The sequence below is a fragment of the Scyliorhinus torazame genome, chromosome 10 (assembly GCF_047496885.1).
Source record: "Scyliorhinus torazame isolate Kashiwa2021f chromosome 10, sScyTor2.1, whole genome shotgun sequence".
Classification (NCBI taxonomy): Eukaryota; Metazoa; Chordata; class Chondrichthyes; order Carcharhiniformes; family Scyliorhinidae; genus Scyliorhinus; species Scyliorhinus torazame.
In genome coordinates, this window is record NC_092716.1 from 140,759,662 (window position 1) to 140,775,727 (window position 16,066).

The following is a 16,066-nucleotide window of genomic DNA, read 5'->3' on the forward strand; positions in this document are numbered from 1 at the left end:
TACAGTTTCTCTTGAAGCATGTGGTGCATTTATGTGACCACCTCTATATTTAATCATGTGCCATTGCTATTGGGTTAGGTGTAGATTTGAGAAATACTCTCCAAAAACATGCTGTGGCCAATAATCGTCCTTCCTCTTCTCAGAGCATCCCCTGTGCACAACTTCTGCTCTGTTTGTCATGTTGCAGACCAAACGACACTACAAGTACAGCCCCATAATATGTACAGGTGAACAAACACTCTGGCCTTTCTGAATTCATGTACCTAATCACCAAAAGACCTCCTTAAACACATCAACTTTATTAGAGAAGTAAGCCAAAAGTACCCACCTGCAACTTAAATATTTGTACCACAACCGAAGGATCCTCATGCAGCTGAAGGCACACATAGCACTCTTGTGCTCAAGCCATTTGCAGCAAAGGGTACAGTGTGGGTCACATTGAAAGCACATTGAATGCCATTTTGTGTCTTGGGTCTTCCAAGTGCTGATAACTATGCTATGGAGCATAATTTCATGGCAAGCCTGTTTAAAGTAGCTAAATCTAGAAAAATGCCTGGCTTAACATAATGTAGTCAAGTTCAATGTTTTCAAAAAGCATGCCATCTAATATCGGCTGAGCAAGTCATTTGGGAAGAAACCTGAGGCCCACCAAGTTCCTAGCACTAAAGCGTGAGAACTAAAGAGTATAAAAATAAGAACTGAGAATGCTTAGTACAAAAGAGAAAACAATGTGAAGATGGAACAATGGATAATTGATGGAGTTACATTGCATGGGTAAACAGCGGTGTGATTTATTTTCCACTGAACACAAAAGGTTGAGTCGGAAGTCGATAGACCGTTAGATTCTGTGATCCAGTGGTGTTTAAAAATAGGCAAAAAGAATTGTTAGAAAACTGAGAGAACTGATCAGAAAACTGTGAAATTTGGGCTATTGAAAATGGATGCAGTATGGGCATAACAGAAACCAAAGCTAAGCTCTGTAGGCACAATACAAATTAGGTGTCATGCAGTCAAAACAGAAACAAAAATAGACTACAGACACCCTGATTGAATTAGGATTAGATAACAGGCAGTGTGCAGAGAAAGGAAAAATTATGTTGGACAGGAGATATAGTTAAAATAGATTTCAGCTGTTGAGAAGTGGGAGGAAAATGACTCGGGTATTGGAAATTGATTATATGATATATTAATATTTCACCAGTGATTAATATAGCCGGATGCAATAAATATGTTCATTCGTGAATGATGTAGTACAATAACAACTTATATTTGTATATATCCTTTAATGTAATAAAACACTCCAATGTACTTCATTGTAAAATAAAATATGGTACCAACCAAAATGATGTCAGATGACCAAAAGGTTGGTCAACGAAAGATTTTAATGAGTGACATGAAGGAAGAAAGCAAGATAGAGAGGTGGAGAGGTGTATGGAGGGAAACTCAGAGCTTAGGACCCAGGTAACTGAAAATGCAACCACCTAGTAAAGCAATAGAAATTGGGGATGCTCAAAAGGGATGAGCACAGATATCCCCGAGGTATGTGAGCTGGAAGAGTTTACAGAAAGGAAGGGTAAAGCTACAAAGGGATCCAAAAGCATTATAGCTTTGTTGGAGACCATATGGCCTATTGAGACCATGGGGAACAAGGATGAAAATTTTGAAATTAAGATACTTGTTATGTCAGTAAATCTTGAAAAGAAATCCAAAACTGTATTTATCAACACATTATTTGTTTTTGCTATTTTAAAATGGATTTTCTGCTGAACCACATAAAGATGGTTGCTACAAGTCACATGATCACTTAATTGGCCCTTTGTTCTGGAAGCTACCAACATAAACTACAAGAACAAAAGAATCTTCCTCAGAATCTTCCTCCCATCATTGTGGAATCTCACACCCAATTGTAAAGACATTATAATCCCTCAAATCAGGGGACTCAGGGATCAAAACTCCTCAAGCCTGCAGAGCTGTTTACAGACCCATATCACACCTGGGACTGTCCAGGTCCACTTCAAAAGGGGACCATTGAGATAGCAATGGACATTATTTCCACCTAGTAAGCTTACCCCTCTAATGGAGGCAATGGCATGTTTGCCTTTCTCTCCTGACCATAACACATTGCTAATTGTAGGTCAGTAAAGGTGAGCGAGCACAGGTGATGGGTGAACAGGGCATGACATGAGCTAGGATATGGTAACAAACTTTGGATGATCACAAGTTATGGAGGAGATAAAATATGAGATCGGCCCGGGTTACACTTGTATAATCAAGCAACAAAAGCATGAATGAAGCAGCAGCTCAGCTGAGGAAATTTAAAAAAAAAGAAAATCACTTATTGTCATGAGTAGGCTTCAATGAAGTTACTGTGAAAAGCCCCTAGTCGCCACATTCCGGCACCTGTTCGGGGAGGCTGGTACGGGAATTGAACCGTGCTGCTGGCCTGCCTTGGTCTGCTTTAAAAGCCAGCGATTTAGCCCAGTGAGCTAAACCAGCCCCCAGGAGTGGACAACTCGGGCAATCTATAGGAGAAAATCACATTTATCATAACTATCATGAAGCCTGCTGTATTTCCACCTGATAGGGCACAACATAGCTGCATTTTACCCTGTAGTTGGGAAAGGTGGGCGGCGGAATTTCACCCTGTGATGGGAGAAGATATGTGGCAGAATGTCACCTTGTGGTGGGAGAAGGTGACAGCAGAATTGCACCGTTTAATGGAGAAAGATGTTCAGCAGAATTTTACTCTGTGGCAGTGGAATTTGGGAGCAGAATTTCACCCTGTGGAGGAGGGACTGGTAGCAGAATTGCACCTTGTAGTGGGGGAAGGTGAGTGGCAGAGTAAACAAAACTGTATATATATACAATAGTTATAAAAACTAATTGCAAGTTGTAATAAATAAAATTTACGTCTTTTAAAAATATATGTTTATTCGAGTTTTTTACGTAATAACAAACGAGAATTTAAAAATGCAGCAAATGACAAGCAAATATAAAAGTAAAAAATAAAACCAACACATAATTAAGTTAAACGCTACAACTCAATTATACCCCCAACAGCGAACGGTGACTGGATCCTTGAAAAAAGAAATAAATGGTTGCCATCTTAAATAGGACCTCTCCACTGGCCACCGATGGTGAATTTGATTTTCTCCAAGTGTAGGAATGTCATTAAGTCACTCAACCAAGCAAGGGTACTGGACGGAGTGGGAGATTAAAACAAGCACCATTCTTTCTTCCACAAAACCAGTGACAAAATAACACGTCTTTTTGCTGTGAAAAAGATTTACAAAATAGATTGCAATTCTATTTCAGCTGGTAAATCGTGGCACTGATATCTTCATTGTACATGCGAAAGTTAACATAAAATGTTTCTAAATGAGTTAGCATTTTGGCATTTCACACAACTGAAGAATAACAAACCAATATTATTACAACTGAAAACCACACAGGAAAAAGCGAGATTGGAGGAGACTAAAACAAGGGAGGACAATAATAGAGGTTTAGGAAAGCGTGTGTCACAAGAGTTACAGAGAATAATAATAGGGAATGATGAAAAGGAGGTAACTAGTCTGGAAAACTAAGTTGCTAAACAGAGGGAGTGGAACGAGTGAGGAAGGAGCAGTGGAGTGACTGAGAAGGGAAGAATGAATAAAATGCCAAATGGTGGAAGACAAAGATAATGCAACGACAAAATAGTAATGTATGCATTCAGGAATTGGTTTGAAGGAACATTAAAAACTCAAAACTTACCATAATTGTGCAACAAACTTGAAAAGGTCAAAATGATAAGCAGGTTTAACATTTTGACCTGAGGAAATTTCAGGGCTTCTCGGCAACTCTAATGCTGTCGAGCAGTATATGTTGGCAATATCAGTCTGAAATTTATACAAGCAGAACACAAGGCAGTCACTCCCTCTAAAATTAAAGGCCAAAACAACTGCTTCCTTGGGTGCCAAACAGGATCCAGGTTATCATTTTCATACTATTCAGTACCATGTCACAATTCCTCTGTTCAATTTATGCGGTAATCCTTCAAACACATGAGCCCAGATTTTCTACTGGGGCACGATGTGATCCTTTTTGAAGTGTGCTGAGGCAGAACTTTAAAGGGGCTAAATTGAATAGTCCCAGAAAACTGGTGTGAGGATCACAATGCACGATTAACGCATGTCTGATTGCAGTGGAGGCAGCATGCCAACTTTGTCCTGCCTGTTCACTTGAATGGTTTTTGCATGCAGCCACACTAGTCATGCTTTTGATTGGGTGCACACAGTAAGGGGCCCAAAATTGTAAATTGCTAGCACAAGGAACAGCTAGCCTACATTCCGTAAAGGACTGGTTCATATTGTGACTGGAGCAGGTACAGGTAGACAAGCAGGAAATAAAACCCACCTATGAAACAATGAAAAATTGCACATGGAAGAGATCAGACTGGAAAGTGTTCTGATGCCCAATGAATGTCTTGGTGGAGGTGGGAGAAATTCTCCACAGGGGCCAAGAGGCATTCCAGACACATGCTGAAGGTTGGAATAGTTAGATAGCTCTTGAGGTCAATGCCAGATGTCGATCTCTGGATGTAGTACTGTGCTGCAAAAAGTTCAATGAATTTGCAGAAATGTACTTTAATGCCACACCCTACCAACTGCACCGTTAGCTTCAGCCACTGCTCAAATTACCACACTGTCATCACTCACCTACCCATCTCAGACCTAATGTTCATGCTCCATCACACCCTCAAACACAGCACACCCAAACCAAACAGCTTGCATCTGTCACCAGACAGTATCATCAGTCAAACAACATTTCCATCCCTGCTACAGGAAACATGAGGGACAATTGGAGGAAAGAGGAGGGGGTATTAGGAAAGAGTTAAGTCCCCCACAATTTGAGCTGGAATTGGTGTTTTAATTATTTTTATTGTTTAATACATTTCACTTATTGTTTAAATAGACTGCACCATATAAATTAACGGAATGCAGGTGGCACTGGGTAAGTTGATGGGGAAATGATCACAGAATAAACCTGTATTTGATGAAGTTAAGACTTACTTTCTAGTCTTATTAGTGGAGTTATCTTTGAAGCTCAACCATGGTAACAGAGGATACTGCTGGTAAGTTTGTGATCTAAGATTTATTTGGAGGGAAGACTGTGTTTTTGATTTTAACCTGGAAGAGTGGAAAAATGGCTAAATCTAAGGGTAGAGTATCTGGTTATGACTACCCACCATTGGTGATGAGTATCAACCTTATAACCAGCAGAAGAATGAAGTTACCATGTAACAAGGACAGTGTCCTTGCCGAAGAAAAAGAAGGGAATGGTCTTGGCACTTTCACTATCATGCAGAAGCAAAATACGATGCAAAGAATTCTTGGAACTGGAGCCGGAGCATTTGAACTCAGATGAAAGTTTGGAGACATTAATAACTTTTTTGATACCTGAAATATAACTTAAGTGCCTATGAGGCTGGTCTGACTGGCAAATTTAGATAGATGGAGGATACCTCCATAGAAGAATATATAATGGACTTCAAAGACGAGGTGACAGAAATTCCATAATCAGGAACTGATGTTTAAATATTGGACTGTGTTAAAATTACAAATATGGATAAGCTTCTGGCTTTGACGTGTGTTAAATTTGCAGATAGAAACACCCAGTTCGAACAAATGTCAGAGTTTCTTTTTTTAAAAACAATTCCTGGGGAAGCATTCTTTCCTGGTGGCAGTCACAACACAAATTTGGCAATAATCCAGACTATGGAAGACACAATGTCAAGCTAGGTGATGGCATCCATACGAAAGAAGATTTACAACTAAAAATAATGAAGACCGAAACCCCTATGGCAGGAGAAATGAATTGGGAAACTTCAACAGGAAAATTAATCCCAGAAATGCCCAGGGTACGGTCAATCGGTGTTTTAGATGTGATTCAAAGTTCTATTCTGCAATAAACTGCCCTAAGTCGTATAATAGTTTTTAAAACCAAACACAAGACCAAAGACAATGAAGAAAAGAGAGAATTTGACCAAAGGGAAGACATAGTCTCAGTAATGAGAAGTTTTGACATTTGGTGGTGTGGATGTGCTGAACAGTCACATGAAAGGTGGCTCTCCCCTCAAACGTAGACATTTTAACTCGGAAATCGTCCACTAAGCCAAAAAAGCACCCACCTCTGCCGCAAAACGAACTACCGCCTGATGAAATGCCCTCCGAGCAAGAGAGAAGCTGAAATGACAGCAAAAGCAGTAAGAGCCAGGAGAGGAAAACCCAGACCACGGATACAAGGAGTGAAGTGGAGCAAGACATGGCGGATCAAGGGGGGGGGCGGCAACACAAATGCCGTCTCATCCACTGACCGGGCAGTGGATGGAACTCCTAACACAGGAGCTCCTGAAACACAGGGACACCATCAAGAAGGACCTCATGATAACGGTAATGGCAGTCATCGTGATCACGCTGGCCCCCTTTAAAGAGGTACTGGAGAGGATGGAGCATCAATTAGAGGCTCAAGAGGTGACGGTCCAGTAACAGGAAAGCGCAGTCAAGGACCAAAATGACCGGATCACCTCGTTCCAAACGGAAGTGGTGACCCATGGAGGGGAAGGTGAAAGACCAAGAAAACCGGTCTCACCGCCAGAATCCTAGGATTGTCAGGCTACTGAAGTCCTGAAACCCAACAGATGTGGAACAGATACTGGGGAAGCTGGCTGGAGGAGAAATCTTCCCCAAGCCCCCAGAAGTAAACCAGGCCCACAGGTCGCTCCGTCAAATGCCCCAAAAAGGAGAACCACCGAACATGATCATCGCTCAGCTCCACAGTTTCCAGACAATCCCTGCAAGTGGGAAGGACACACAATCAGAATTTACCAAGACATGTGGGCTGATCTGGCCAAGCACCAGGTGGAATTCAACAGGGCCAAGGCAGCGCTATTTAAGAGTAAGGTATGGTTTGGGATGCTGGACCCGGCGAAATGTTGGGTAACGTACGCCAACAAAGAACATTAGTTCAACATGCCGGGGGACACAGGCTAATTCTTCCTGAAAAACGGACTTGGAGTGCAGCAGTGATGGATACAGGCAGACCACGAACAATGAGCTCGCTCGAGTTTTCCTTTTGCTGTCTAAATTGTTTTTTTAATCTGTTGCCTTCATGTAAGGAATGCCTGCATGCCCTAAGGAGGGTGGAAGAGGGTAGAAAGACACCAAAGGGGGGGGCTTCTGTTGATGAACAAAATGGGTGAAGGTTAGGAGGGAATGTTCCCGGGGGGGGGAGGGGGGGGCACCATCATGTGAGCGGGGGGGGGGGGGCACCATCATGTGAGCAAACATGCTGGTACATGGAAGTACAGAACTGGGGGATGAGAGTCATGGTGCAGCTCCTGAAAGGGAGAGAGCACCTGGCAGAAGGGGGTTAGAACCATGAGCTCGGAGAGGGGCAAGGGGTGGGAAGGTGCATGTAGGAAGGGACAGGGGGGTGGATGAGGGGAGGGGGGAAGAGTAGAAGGCTGGTTACAACGGGTCACACATGGAGGCAGCTAAAAGAAAGAAGGATTGCAGTGGCCATCATGGATGGCCCCCAAACAAGGGGAAACCCTGGAGAGCAGGGGCACATACGAGATAAGTATAGCTGACCCTGCAGGAGGGGGGTGGGGGGAAAAGCCCTCCATCAGGATAGTCACCTGGAACGTCAGGGGACTCAATCTCCCAGTGAAAAGATCGAGAGTCTTTGCCCATCTGAAAAGCGAGTGCCAATAGAGTCTTCCTCCAGGAAACAACTTCCTCCAAGAAGCGCACCTGAGAGAAGGATCAAATGTGGGTAAGAAAAAGTTGATGGGACAGACATATCAAGCGTGCTCTGGGACGAGGGCTACTTGGGGTGGCCATACAATTTAATAAGAGGACGACCTTTATGGGGTTCACATACCCGAGGGAGAAGGAGTTCTCCTTCTTCTCCCAAGTCCACAAAGTATATTCCTGCATCGACCTCTTTGTAATGGGGAAATCGCTGCTTCCAGGGGAACTAGGGGCAGAGTACTCCGCAATAGTAATCTCCAGCCATGCACCACACTACGTGGATGTGAGGTTGGAGATGGGCCAGCCCTCCTTGCCAACAAGATGTTATATGAAAGAATATCACAAACCAACGACAGATACGTATCCTTCAACCAGAATGGGGAGGTCTTGCCCTCCACATTCTGGGAGGCTCTGAAGGCAGGGAGACGGGAGGAAATAATAGCATATTGGACACGCAGGGACAGAAAGGCGAGGGTGGCTTGGCAAGGACTGATTAACTCCATATTGGAGGTGGATCGGCAGTACGCCACAGTCCCACCTGTGGAACTGCTGGCAGAGAGGAAAAAAATTACAAATGGAATTTGGTCTGCTCTCCACTTGGAAAGCAGTACACCAACTTCACCAGTCAGGTGGGACCTTCTATGAGCATGGAGATGAGGCCAGCCGTCTGCTGGGTCACCAGCTGAGGAAGCATAAGCAGGCAGCCATGAAGGAAATAGCGCAGATGAAAGATAATAATCGTGGAGAACATTAACTCCATGCAAATGGGGACAGCTGCAGGTCCAGATGGATTCCCGGTGGACTACTACAAAATATTTGTGGTAGCACTGGACCCGCACCTGTGGGAGATATTCAATGACTCTCTGTAGAGAGGGACCCTGCTGCCCACGCTGGCTCAGACCTCAATATCACTGCTGCCTTTTAAAATAAACTGAGTGCAGGTCATATAGACTTATCTCACTCCTAAACATTGACGCCAAAGACCTGGCGAAGGCTCCGGCGAGGCAACAACTGGACAGCGGCAACTAGGTTTAGTCAGTCGGCAATTATACTCAGTTTTTTCTTTAAAAAGAGAAGTAATTGTAGAACAGAATGAAAAAATGGATAGGGACTAGACTGGGGCCACCAGCCAAGTTCCTCACTAATGTGGGGGAGGGGGGAATTTTCTAACAATGCATTTTGGGATATGTGTGAGAACATAACCTGCACGTTCTCCCTGTGTGTGCGTGGGTTTCCTCCGGGTCCTCTGGTTTTCTTCCACAGTCCAAAGATGGGCAGGTTAGGTGGATTGGCCATGATAAATTGCCCTTAAGTGTCCAAAAAGGTGAGGTGGGTGTGGTAGTATGCATTAGGGGTCATGTGGGACTGTGAAGCCATGATGTCATTGGCTGACAGATCCCGGGTCCTGGTTGGACGTTGACCTCTAGCTCCGCCCTGAAGGCGGAGTATAAGTACCTGGAGTCCTCCCCTGCAGGCAGTCTACTACCGAACTGCGGGGGAAACAGTCACGCTTAATAAAGCCTCATCGACTTCACTCTATTCGTCTCTCGGAGTCTTTGTGCGCTACAATTTATTAAGCGTGACTAAAAAGGACTATGGAGCTCAGGATCATCCCGGAATGCCTGAGGATCAGCCCCCACGCAGTGAACGCGGCAGCAGCTTTCAAGCACTGGCAGACTTGTTTTGAGGCCTACCTCAGAACGGCCACCGGCCGGGTCACAGAAGACCAAAAACTACAGGTCCTGCACTCGAGGTTAAGCACGGAGATTTTCTCTTTCATCGAAGATGCAGAGGATTTCCAGACGGCGTTCGCAGCACTAAAAAGTCTCTATGTCCGCCCAGTAAACCAGATCTACGCCCGCTATCAACTCGCAACGAGACGGCAAAGTCCCGGAGAATCGATAGATGAATTCTACGCCGCGCTACTAATTTTGGGACGAGCCTGCAACTGCCCGTCGGTGAACGCAGCTTAATGCGCGATGCTTTTGTGGCAGTTATGAACTCCTCCCAAAATCCGCCTAAGACTTCTAGAAAAAGAGTCGCTAGGACTCTCAGAGGCACGGGCCCTAGCAGCCTCCCTAGACGTGACAGCGCAAAATACCCGCACCTACGCCCCGACCGCGCGGCAGCCCATTGGGCTCCGTACGTACCCGTCGCGACAAACCCACCCACCCCCCGGACACCCCACAGGCTTGCGCGGTCCAAACACCAAGTCGCACCGGGGGCGCCCGCTGCTATTTCTGCGGCCAGGCGAAACACCCCCGGCAGCGCTGCCCGGCCCGCGCAGCAATCTGCAAGAGCTGCGGGAAAAAGGGCCATTTCGCGGTTGTGTGCCGGTCCCGCGAGGTCGCCGCTGTCCCGGGAGATCAGGGAGCCCTGCACGCCGCTTACGCTCCCCAACCAACCCCGCCCCCCCCCCCGCGCCCCATGTATGACCCGCCGGCGCTACCACTTTGGGTCCCGACCAATGCTCTCCCCGAAGAAGAGGGAGTTCTGCGCGGCTCTAACGCCCCCCAAACCCCCCCCCCCCCGCGCCCCACGTATGACCCGCCGGCGCTACCAATTTGGGTCCCGACCACCGCTGTCCCCAGAGATGAGGGAGACCCGCGCGTTCCTAACGCTCCCCAACACCCCCAGCGCCCCATGTGCGAACCGCAGGCGCAGCCATTTTGGGTCCCGGCCACCACGAGGGGAGGAAGGGCGCCGCCATCTTGGACCACCCCAGACCTGTACGACGCATGGGGGCGGCCATTTTGTCCACCCCCACCGCCATCTTGTGACCCCCCAGCCATGTGCGATGCATTTTGTTCAACCCCGACGCCATCTTGGACGGCAACAACGGACCCCAGTGTCGACGGCTCCACGGGGTTCGAAGAAGACGCTCAACTACTACAACCACGTCTCGCTTCAATAACGCTGGACCAAGCTCGGCCCCGGACACTCCAGACGACGACGACAACGGTGCTGATAAACGGGCACGAGACACCATGCCTAGTCGACTCCGGGAGCACGGAGAGCTTTATCCACCCGACACGGTAAGACGCTGTTCTTTGACCACCCATCCCAGCGCACAAAAGATTTCCCTAGCTGCAGGATCCCACTCCGCACAGATCAAAGGCTTCTGCATAGTTACCCTGACGGTGCAGGGGAGGGAGTTCAAAAACTACAGGCTCTACGTCCTTCCCCAACTCTGCGCCCCACATTACTGGGATTAGACTTCCAGTGCAATCTACAGAGCCTTACCTTCAAATTCGGCGGCCCAATACCCCCACTCACTATCTGCGGCCTCGCAACCCTCAAGGTGCAACCCCCGTCCTTGTTTGCAAATCTCACCCCGGATTGCAAACCCGTCGCCACTAGGAGCAGATGGTACAGCGCCCAGGACCGGACCTTCATTCGGTCCGAAGTCCAGCGGCTACTAAAGGAAGGCATAATCCAGGCCAGCAATAGTCCCTGGAGAGCACAGGTGGTAGTAGTAAAGACAGGGGAGAAGCAAAGGATAGTCATAGACGATAGCCAGACCATCAACAGGTACACACAACTAGACGCGTACCCTCTCCCCCGCATATCCGACATGGTCAATCGGATTGCCCAATATAAAGTCTTCTCCACCGTGGACCTCAAGTCCGCCCACCATCAACTCCCCATCCGCCCAAGTGACCGCAAGTACACAGCCTTCGAGGCAGACGGGCGATTATACCATTTCCTAAGGGTCCCATTTGGCGTCACAAACGGGGTCTCGGTCTTCCAACGAGAGATGGACCGAATGGTTGATCAACACGGGTTGCGGGCCACGTTCCCGTATCTCGACAATGTAACCATCTGCGGCCACGATCAGCAGGACCACGACGCCAACCTCCAAAAATTCCTCCAGACCGCTAAAGCCTTGAACCTCACGTACAACGAGGACAAGTGCGTTTTTAGCACCAACCGGCTAGCCATCCTGGGCTACGTAGTGCGCAATGGGATAATAGGCCCCGACCCCGAACGTATGCGCGCCCTCATGGAATTTCCCCTCCCGCACTGCTTAAAAGCCCTGAAACGCTGCCTGGGGTTTTTTTCATACTACGCCCAGTGGGTCCCCCAGTACGCAGACAAGGCCCGCCCCCTAATACAGACCACGACCTTCCCTCTGTCGACAGAGGCTTGCCAGGCCTTCAGCCGCATCAAAGCGGATATCGCAAAAGCCACGATGCGCGCCATCGACGAGTTCCTCCCCTTCCAGGTCGAGAGCGACGCCTCCGACGTAGCTCTAGCGGCCACCCTTAACCAAGCGGGCAGACCCGTGGCCTTTTTCTCCCGAACCCTCCACGCTTCAGAAATCCGCCACTCCTCAGTGGAAAAGGAAGCCCAAGCCATAGTGGAAGCTGTGCGACATTGGAGGCATTACCTGGCCGGCAGGAGATTCACTCTCCTCACGGACCAACGGTCGGTAGCCTTCATGTTCGATAATGCACAGAGGCGCAACATCAAAAACGACAAGATCTTAAGGTGGAGGATCGAGCTCTCCACCTTCAACTACGAGATCTTGTATCGTCCCGGAAAGCTGAACGAGCCGTCCGATGCCCTATCCCGCGGCACATGTGCCAACGCACAAATTAACCGCCTCCAAACCCTCCACGAGGACCTCTGCCACCCGGGGGTCACTCGGTTTTACCACTTTATCAAGTCCTGCAACCTCCCATACTCCTTAGAGGAGGTCCGTACAGTCACAAGGAACTGCCACATCTGCGCAGAGTGCAAACCGCATTTTTTCAGGCCGGATGGTGCGCACCTGATTAAGGCTTCCCGCCCCTTTGAACGCCTTAGTCTGGATTTCAAAGGACCCCTCCCCTCCACCGACCGCAACATATACTTCCTTAATGTGGTGGACGAGTACTCCCGCTTCCCATTCGCCATCCCCTGTTCTGACATGACCGCGGCCACAGTCATTAAAGCCCTGAACACCATATTCACACTGTTCGGTTGCCCCGCATACGTCCACAGCGACAGGGGGTCCTCCTTCATGAGTAACGAGCTGCGCCAGTTCCTGCTCAGCAACGGGATAGCCTCGAGCAGGACGACCAGCTACAACCCCCGGGGGAACGGGCAAGTAGAGAGGGAGAACGGCACGGTCTGGAAGACCGTCCTACTGGCCCTACGGTCCAGGGACCTCCCAGTTTCACGGTGGCAGGAGGTCCTTCCGGACGCCCTCCACTCCATCCGGTCACTACTGTGTACTAGCACTAACCAAACGCCTCATGAGCGCCTCCTTGTCTTCCCCAGGAAGTCCTCCTCTGGAACGTCGCTGCCGACCTGGCTGGCGGCCCCAGGACCCATCTTGCTCCGAAAGCACGTGCGGGCGCACAAGTCGGACCCGTTGGTCGAAAGGGTTCACCTCCTTCACGCGAACCCGCAGTACGCTTACATGGAGTACCCCGACGGCCGACAGGACACGGTCTCTCTGCGAGATCTGGCGCCCGCCGGCAACACACACCCCCCCCCCCCCGACACCAATCACTCAACCCCCCCCCCCTTCCTGCCACCGTCGCACCCCGCGACCGCCCCCTTCTCAGGAGGATCAGTCCTCCTCCCAGGCCCGACCAGGAATGAAGCCCAAGCTGAAACCGTAAGGCTCCCGGAGAAGACAACACCGAAACAAGCACCACCACCACCACCGGGGCCGAGGCGATCGACACGGACGACCAGACCGCCCGACCGACTCGTGGCGTCGATCTAACAGTACAATGTGGACTTTGTGGACTTTTAACGAGAACATTTTGTCCTGACGATTACTGTAAATAGTTTGAAACAAAAAAAAAAACCTTGTACATACTGTTATAACATGTGAAAGTTTTCCTCCCAGGACCAGCCTTGTAAACCCTTACCACCATGCGAAGCATCACCCCGCCGGGTTCATTTTTAACAAGGGGTGAATGTGGTAGTATGCATTAGGGGTCATGTGGGACTGTGAAGCCATGATGTCATTGGCTGACAGATCCCGGGTCCTGGTTGGACGTTGACCTCTAGCTCCGCCCTGAAGGCGGAGTATAAGTACCTGGAGTCCTCCCCCGCAGGCAGTCTACTACCGAACTGCGGGGGAAACAGTCACGCTTAATAAAGCCTCATCGACTTCACTCTATTCGTCTCTCAGAGTCTTTGTGCGCTACAGTGGGGTTATTGGGTTACGGGGATAGGGTGGAAGTGGGGCTTAGGTAGGTTGGTGCAGACTCGATGGGCAGAATGGCCTCCTTCTGCACTGTATGTACTATGTTCTATGTAACATGAACATAATAATTTGAATACGGCTTCTGGTGGTGCTCGCCGGTCCACAATATTTTGGTCTTTTTCGGGGGTTTCCCTGTTGTTTTTTCGATTCAGATTTCTTCGGCATTTGGGGCCTGAGGGACAGGCACCGGATTGGAGCCTGTAAGGAGCACCGTGGGAGTGACCAGCGGCCGGAGCAGGAGGCATCGAGCCCGAAGTGAGCGGTGGGGGCGGAGCCTGAGGCAAGGCAGTCGAGGCGGCAAGTCCAAATCTAGGACACGGAATGTAGTGGGGGAGTAGAGCATAGCAGGTGGCTCCCGCTGAAAATGGATGTTTGAAAAGTTTGAAGTCTGGTGCCGGGGTAAGAGATTTCTTTTTTATTATTTGTTTATTTTAGGATTGAAGAAAGAAGGGGAAAATTAATAAGCCTTTAAAGGATGCCAAAAACAGCAGTGAAGAAGAGAGGAAACGCGGGTTCGCCGTCGAACAAGAGGACCAGTAAAAGCGCTGACAAGATGGCGGATGCCGGCCCACGCGGTGGGGCCGCACTACTTCCGGTGGAAAAGATGACTAAGGTGATGGCTGTGGAGCTCGAGAAGCAGTTTGCGAGGCACATGGAGGTGTTGAGGAAGGAGATGGCGGTCGCAATTAAGTCATTGGTGGAGGAGGCAATCGCCCCGGTGAGGGTAGCTGTGGCAAAGGCATCGGCTGAGATGAGAGAACAAGGTGAAGAGATGAAGGATGTGGAGGAGGCCGAGTCGCAGCACAGCGACCAGCTCACCTCAATGGGGGACGAGCTGTGGAGGGTGGTGGAGGTCAACTGAGGACTCCGAGCAAAGCTCGAGGACTTGGAGAACCGCTCAAGGCAGCAGCGCTCGAGGCAGCACAATCTAAGGATTGTGGGCTTGCCCGGAGGGGCAAAGGGCTACAGATCAACAGAGTACATCGTTAAGATGCTGGCGGAGTTGATGGGGGAGAATGGAGACCCCCTCCCAGTATGAACTGGACCGAGCTCATCGGGCGTTAAGGCCGAAACCCAAAGTAAATGAGCTGCCAAGAGCAGTAATTATCTGCTTCCATAAATACCAAGTGAAGGAGAAGGTGTTGAGCTGGGCGAAGAAAAAACGGGAGGTGCAGTGGGCTGGTGCTCGAGTTCGGATTTACCAGGAGTTGACGGTGGAGTTGGCGAAGAGACGAGCGGCGTTCAGTCGAGTGAAGGCGGCACTGTACGACAAGGGACTGCGATTTGGTATGGTGTACCCGGCAAAGCTGAGGTTAACGTACAACACCGAAGATTTTTATATCAAAAACGGTGGAGACGGCTGAGGCGTTCATGAAGGCAGACATCTTGGGACAGAAGTGAGGAGTGGAGCTGGAAGAGAGATCATCGACTGTGATTGGCGAGCTGGAAAATGTATAAATGTTACAACTTTCTTTTCATTGACCTGTATTGTAACTTACTTGACTTCACATTGTTGTAGAGTTGAGTTTTTGTTTGTTTTGATTGGCATTTTTGTTCCTTTTTTTTTGTTGCAACGGTTATATATGTTTCATTGAATTGTATGGGGCAAATTGTTTTTCTTTTTCTTTTGGGACTGGGTGGGAGGGGATGGTATGGGGGGGTGCAGTGTCTGCGCAAGCTAACTAAAGTCGGCTAGTGAACGGAGGGGAGGTGAGAGGAGGGTTGCGGACATTACGGGATTACTCCCTGTGCCACGTGCCAGTGAGGCTAGAAATAGGAAGATAGAGCAGCTAAACACGTGGCTAAACAGCTGGTGTAGGAGGGAGGGTTTCCATTATCTGGACCACTGGGAGCTCTTCCAGGGCAGGTGTGACCTGTATAAGAAGGACGGGTTGCATCTAAACCGGAGAGGCATAAATATCCTGGCCGCGAGGTTTGCTAGTGTCACACGGGAGGGTTTAAACTAGTATGGCAGGGGGGTGGGCACGGGAGCAATAGGTCAGAAGGTGAGAGCATTGAGGGAGAACTAGGGAATAGGGACAGTGTGGCTCTGAGGCAGAGCAGA